Source organism: Heterocephalus glaber, unplaced genomic scaffold, assembly GCF_053883595.1.
Source record: "Heterocephalus glaber isolate CG9 unplaced genomic scaffold, H.glaber_assembly_v1.0 deba00000621, whole genome shotgun sequence".
Lineage (NCBI taxonomy): Eukaryota > Metazoa > Chordata > Mammalia > Rodentia > Bathyergidae > Heterocephalus > Heterocephalus glaber.
The window spans coordinates 32,801,804-32,809,107 of record NW_028258153.1 but is presented as its reverse complement, the minus strand read 5'-3'; the positions used below and the strand labels follow the sequence as shown (position 1 = coordinate 32,809,107).

Genomic DNA, 7,304 nt, shown 5'->3' with positions numbered 1-7,304 from the left:
CTGAGTCCATATAGGATAACTACATCTGCTTTTAACTGTTGCATAGAGTATTGTTTTCCATCCTTTTATTTTTAGTCTCTGAGTTTCTTTTCGTGTTAAATGTGTTTCTTGTATACAGCATACCGCTGTGTTTTGTTTCTTGCTCCATTCCGTGTCTTTTGATTGGGGAATTGTCTGCACCTTATGGGCACCTTGGACACCCGTTGGTCGGTGTGTGTCACGTCTGGAACCATTGTGATTGGCTAGCGGGCAGGCGCATGGAGGGTGGCAGGGCCCACTGGTCCTCAGCAAGAGCAGTAGCCCGCAGTGTGTGGCGCATGCTCACTCGAGGGAGGTTGTTGTCCAGCGCTCAGGGTGGGACCCCTCTTCCCTGCAGATGTGGCTGTGACCCTAGGGCCAGGGCGGACCGCGAGAGTGCACAGGGCCACAGTCAGGCCCGGTACCCGCGGACATTCGCGGGCCACCTCACGGGCCGCCCCGCCTTTCCTTCCGAGCCCCAAGCCCCAAGCCCCGCGGACCAGCATGACAGACCCCTCCGGAGCCCGAGGACGCGGCACAAACAGAGGCTCTGAATCCGAAGCCCCAGCTGACGCACCCCTCACGGCCCCTGGAGATTTATTTTTCCAACTGCAGGTAGCAAGGGGTGCGTTTGGGAAGCGCCTCCTTGAGTGTTGCAAGCTGTCCTGCAGGGGCCTTGGGGTTCAGGGTCGCACATGGGCTCCCTGCCAGGCCAGGGTGCCAGAAGAACCCCAGGCCCAGGGTGCGGAGCACCCCTCCTTCCTGCTTACAGTGAACTGGGCTGGTTTCTCAAAGAAATCCAAGATCTGGGTTTTTCAGCCAGTCAGTTCTGATTTTAAGCGCTGGCTTTTGGAAGGGGGGGGGGGGGTTGGTGGTGTCAACAACCACAATAACCCATTTGCAAGTTGGTTCAAGACTGAGCTGGGGATTTAGCTCAGTGGTTCATGTGCCTGACTCACAAGCGCAAGGTCCTGAGTTCGATCCCTGGTACCAAAAAAACCCACAAAAACTGAGTTTGTGACCTCAGATTTAGATCTAATTCAGCTACTAAATTGGTCACATGCACTTCACCAAGTCACTTTTCCCTGGTACGCCCATTCTCAACCCGGGTGAACTGCTCAGATTCTCGGGGCCTATGATACATTGGTTTGTGGCCATGTAGAGGGCTTTACACTTTCTAAAGACTGATTCTCCACTAAGTGGAAAGAGCTCTGAAGATTGTACACTTTCTCCACTCTCCTGGGTCTTCTGCTTTAGGAATTAAAATACCTGTTTAATTCTCCAGTTTCTTGAGTCTTCTGTTATAAGAACTGAAATAACTTTGTTTCAACCCGATTTTGCATTTATTTATTTATTTATTGGTACTGGGGCTTGAACTCAGGTCCTTGTACTTGCAAGGCAGGTGCAGCGCCACTAAGCTAAATCCCTGCCCCTGCTTTTATTTTATTCTGTTCCCAATCCTGTTACCCAAATAGTTTGCAGTATAGCATAATCATCTTTTTAAAATAACATTCTCTTCTAAAGATAATGCGTATTGTGTGTCAAATTTACAAACTATCAATAATCAGAAAATTAAAACTACCTCTAGACTATCCTGTTTGTATTTTGGTGTATAATTTTCTAGTCTTTTATCTGGGCTATAGTCTTACTTCTGTAAAGCTGACAGCATACTCTGTATTATACTCACAATTCTAATTCTTTTCAATCAGGTGTTTTACTGCTAGAATTGGGACCTGCAGAACCTTGCAAATCAGTTACTATAGAGGATGACTTCAGTAGCCCAAACTACTGACCCAGAAACACAATTCCCTTCTCTGCTCTTCTCCTGCCTTCCTTCCTGTCCCCCCTCTCCCAGCCCCAACCTAGGGCCCTTCTGTTGGGGGAGACTCTGGAGGAAGGTTTATCCAGTCAGACATTACCCTGCAGTTTGCATCTCACACTTTCCCAGCTGGCCTTTCAGAATGTTTACTGCATCCTTCTTTGAAGTTCCCAGATTTATGTTATGGCAAAAAAGTTACAGAGAGCAGCATGTATTTACAGAAGTTTAATAATAAAATCATGAAAAAGGAAAGACAGTTGAAAGAAAATTGAAAATATAGAAGTAGCATATAATTCCTACATGGAGAATGAACTAGATTTAAGACGATCTAAGCGAGATCTAAAAGCTGCTTACCGTTCTTCAGTCAGGCTTTCTCTGTTGGAAGATGTTAGTGCACAATACACCCAACTCCACACATGCCCCAGCACATAGTCGGCATAGAAATCATTCATTTCAGTGTCTCCCCATCTATGCAGAATCCTAATGTATACAAAATTCCTCAGATAACAATTACAGTGTCAGCTTGTCCCATAAGTGCTTATGTTCCAGAATCGCGGAAAGAAATGCACAGAGACATGGAAGTTGGGTAAAATAAAAGTTTACTCACAAGCAGCCGGACTGCCAGAAACTGGTCTGGTCAGAGTCCCTGCCCTGTGTTCTTTGTCCATCACCTTTTATACTTTTGTCAGTCATTATCTCACCCCAGTGGTCTTTGTTAAGTAAATAAAGTTCCAATTCCTGTTTAATGGTTAGACACAGGTGGTTTCTGTCACTGATTACAGTCCTGAACCCTTGACAGTTAAGGCACATATATCACAAGTTTGTTCAAGGATTCCCACTTTGTTCTTCAGAGCTAGGATGTTATCTATAATGGAGCTACAGATCAAAGGAGCTATATAACCTTCACTTTAAACAACAAAAGCAACGGGCTAAGGCAAGCTTTTAAATGGATACAGTACCTATTTTGATGGTGACAGCTCTATCTGAGCTGGATATGGCTACTGATTTTCTGTCCTGAGAAAACAGCAGAGACTGAGAAAGACTGGATTGAGCAGGGTGGTGGAGAGGAGAACTGCTCATGGGCTTGCTGGTCCATCTAGACCTCAGGGCCCCAGGGCAGCCACGGGTGCAGTGGAGTAGATGGCACTGCCAAGTAGGCCACCAGCAGCTGAAGTGGCAGGTGTGCTTGAAACAGAGGAACTGCTGTTCAGGAAGCTGAAAACAGGCTTTGCTGCACCTCGACCAGCTGTGATGCTGGTTTGCGCTCTAGAAGCAAAAATACACTGTGTTGGCTGTTCCTCTTTCTTTCCCTGCTGCCCAGCAGAAAGTCTAGAGTTAAAATTATTACCATTCTTACTGTGTTGTTTAACTTCTTCATGGTTAGAATCAGTTGAATCTCCATATGTAGAATCTCTGGTGGGTTTAGAAATTTTAAAGCCTTCACTCCTGGGCTGTCTAGACCCAGAGTCAGAGGATACACTTCCTTTGAATCCTCTCTGATCTCCAGCTTTAAAATTTCCAGTGTTTGTCATGGTGTGAGAAGGCCCAGAAGAGAATGAAGGGCCACCAAATTTGAAGGGTGAGGCCGCTGGATTCAGAGACGAGGAACATGTGCCTGGGCCTTGAAAGTGAGATTTTGTGCCTGGCCTGGCACCTTCACACGCTATACATGTGGTAGCGTCTGCTTGACTCTGCACTAGGCACACTTCACAGCCCCATTTCCCCTCAGGCCTTTTGGACTTGGCCAATCCTAGGGGGTCTCCAGAAAACAGAGAGACAGGTACCCCACTGCTCCTAAAAGCAGGGACTGAGCTTGCTGATTTCACAAATGTATAGGACACACATCTGTTGTCTTCTTCATTATTAGAAGCCCAGCAGAGTGGGCACAGCCAAGATCCCACAGGCCTTTTGAATTTACCTCCCAATCTTAAGGCACCAGAGGTAACGGTGCTGCAGGAAGATGACTTAGTCTTAGTGAATGCAGTTTCTAAAACTGCTGTCCCCCAAGGACTGGATTCATAGCAAGCAGTTCAAAGTTTGAATGTTTCACAAGCCACACATGTCCTTGTATCAGGTTTATTTTGAACTAAACAGGTATCACAATCCCAAGTTCCTGTTGCTGATTCAAATTTGTCTTCAGAGCCTGTTCCTGATGCAGGCAGAGTTGCTTTGCCAGGTTTGCTGGAATCAGCATGTTTAACGCTCTCTCCTGGTGGCAGTTTTACATGGTTTTTTGGGGGGTTTTGGTACCGGGGATCGAACTCAGGTCCTTGTGCTTGCGCAGCAGGTGGCAAAACCACTGAGCTAAATCCCCGGCCCAGTTTTACATTGTTTTGAAAGAGACATGTATCACACTTCCAGAATGATTTAGCTTTTGGACATTCCTCGCACCTGATTGCACTAGAAGGAAAGGTACTGCTTGCTGATTTTGTATAAATGACTGGCCCCGCTGTGGTAGGCTGAGCAGCAAGAGACTCTCCCTTTTGGCATGTGAGAGCTGCAGGGCTTTTCTGAACATCTAGGACGCCTCCTTCTTTCAGGAGTTTTGCAGGTGAAAGGTCCTTCAAATCCTCATTTTTCCTCTTACAGTTTGTTCTCTTCACTCCAATGATGTTTTGAGTTGAACTCCTCAGAACTGGTTCTGAAGCCCTGCTAGAGCCAGAAAGGTCTGTGTGTGCAGTAGGCACACTAAATGTAAGTGGAGTAAATGATGGAGGCAGTACAACCGCCTCCGTAGATATTATAATGGGAGGTGAAAAGGTAAACACCGGACTGCCAGTGCTGCTGGGAGAGGGCCTTTGTACCTTGTTTGCTGATGACTGAGAAGAACTCGTGGATGATGCAGAAGTTGTGGTCGCAGCAGAATTAAAAGTGATGGTAGGCACTGAAGAACTGGTGATTGGTGCAGAGATTTTTGGCAACAGTGGTATTTCTGTTTCCTCCTCCTCTAGAGGTTTAGAAGCAACGGCTCCTCTCATCTTATCACCACCACCTCCTCCAGAAGATGAGCCATCTGCTGCAGGGATACTGAAATTTGGTCGTGGAGAGCCACTTTCTGGTTGTCGGTTTTGTCTGGCTATCACATTGTTTTCATCTCCACTACTGTCCTCTTTACCTACTCTTTGACCAGTCTCCCTTAATTCACTAGATATGGTCAGAGGTAGTTTAAAAGGAACAGCGTTTTTTGTTCCTGTGGAAACCGGCTCCAGGGTTTTGGGGCTCTGAAGAGTGAGATATGGAGAGCTCCCCTGGGCTCTTTTGGCCTGCGTGTCTGTGATATCTGTCCCACTCCTATCAGGAGAATGCAGAGAGGAAAAAACATGGGGAATTCTTTCCACATTTGAAAAAGAGCTTGACATCTCTAGAAAGTGCAGTGTCATGCGAGCTGTTAAACTGGTTACATCATAAGGTTGCATATGGAGTGGCTTGGCTTTCATCTTTGTGACTGGCACCTGATACGTTGTCTTTCGTAATTGAGTCAGCCTTAGAGCAGCTGCTGCCCCACCATGTGTTTTTCCAGGATAAAAAGGAGAATTTCTGAGCTGACGTGTTTTAGGATTTGAGAAATTGGCAAGCGAGGGGGACAGGATTCCAAAGCCAGACAAGTTGAATGCTGTTTTTTTTGGGGGGGTGGCACTATGTCGTGAGACAGGATGAGCACATTCAGCCTCCAGGGACCCCCAAGGTGGCAATGGAGTGTTGCGTGAAACTACTCTGTGTCTGTCAGAGGCTCTGGAAGAACAACTAGTGGTTGAGATGTGGAAACCCTGAGAGGTAGGATCTCTCATTTCTGCACAACTGCCAACTGGGAGTGCATTGGAAGCAGTACTAGGTGCTGAAGATGCTTCTGTATTACCGACTGCTGGCTGAGGAGCGCTGTGGCTGTCACTGATACTAGAGCTGTCCTCCTCTACATACATGACGTGGTCATCTGTATTTTGTGACCCGTGCGCTACCTCGCTTGTGTCTGTTGAGCAGCCACGTGGATCTTCATTCTTACTGAAGTATGTCTGTAGCCACTGTGGCACAAGTTTCTTAATAGGTTCTGTAAGGCTGCTAAGAACGTCCTGGCCCTGTGGTGGCCGCTGCTGGTAAGGCTTAATTGGTCCCTGATAGCAAAGTCGCCCCCGGATCTTTCCTCCACCCCCGAGACCGCGACCACCACTGCCTCTGCTGCCTCCTCCCCGGGCCCCAGCCTCGCAGCTGCAGCAGCTTAGGTCTCGGCGGCAACAGCTGCCTTCTCTTCCACCACCACCACCACCACCACCACGGAGTCCCATTCCCCTGATTCCTTCAGACTCCTCCTCCTCCTCCTTCTCCTTCATCCGCTCCTCCTCCTCCTCCTCTTCCAGCCCCCAAGCCCATGGTGGAGACGTGGTGGCTTCCCACTCGCCGCCTGGGAAGGGCGGAGAGGGGCGGGCAGGCGGTGGCCTTAGGGCCCCCTTCCCTGTGCTACCCAGTCCATAAGTCCGCACAAGCTGCCCACACAGTAGTCAGACACACGATACACCAAGAAGCCCCTCAGGGAACAGACACGGAGAGGGTGAACTCGTTGGCAGCGAAGCAGCGAATGACAGTTGGCCAGGCCAGGATCCTGCTCCAGAAAGGCCGCCTCTTGTGACCCACAGCTGTTTTCCTCGGTCGCTATGGCGATGTGCGGGGGAGGGGACAGCGCGCGCTGCCCGGCCTAACTGACCGGCGCCTCGTGCAGTGTCTTCTTGGTCCCGTTTACTTTTTTTTCATTGCTGCAAGAGGCAAAGCATCGAGAAATATGTTGGGAATAATCGTGGAAATAAAATCAGTCATATACTAGACTCCTTCAGAATTATGGGAATGGAGAAGACACCTCTAAATATGGTTAGAGGCAGGAAGCAAGAGCCTTCCTTTCCTTTCTTTTCTCTTCTTTTTCTTCTCCTTCTCCTCCTCCTCTTCTCCTCCCCCTTCCCCTTCCTCCTCCTCCTGCTCTTCTTCTTCCTTCTCCTTTCGTCTTCTTCCTCCTCTTCCTTCTTTCATTTTTTTTTTTCTTGTATCAGGGATTGAACTCAGGACCTTGGGCTTGGGAGGCAGGGACGGCACCACTGAGCTAAATCCCCGGGCCTGGGCTTTCTTCTGTTAAACAAATTACCAAGAGTGTGGAGCAGAGAAGTGTTGTCATTATAAAGTGTTTGTTTCTTTTCTTTTTTTTTTTTTTTTGGTACCAGGGATCGAACTTGGGTCCTTTCGTTTGCACAGCAGGCGGTGAAACCACTGAGCTAAATCCCCGGCCCTTTTTTCTTTCTTTTTTGAGACAAGGTCTGGCTATGTAGTTCAGGCTGATCTTGAACTGGCTATGCGGCCCAGGCTGGCCTTGAACTCATGGCAATCCTCCTGCCTTAGCCTCCCGAGGGCTGGGATTATGGGCCTGTGCCACCACACCTGGCATAATATGGGTTTTAAAGAAGTCACTCTGGTTCAAAGTGGAGAACAG

The 7,304-nt window shown here is 48.2% G+C and overlaps 1 pseudogene; it reads right to left on the bottom strand.

The window, feature by feature from the left end:
• Positions 1–543: 543 nt before the first annotated feature.
• Positions 544–6,795, bottom strand: LOC101717199 (nuclear pore complex protein Nup153 pseudogene; annotated as a pseudogene).
• Between the last annotated feature and the right edge of the window lie 509 nt (positions 6,796–7,304).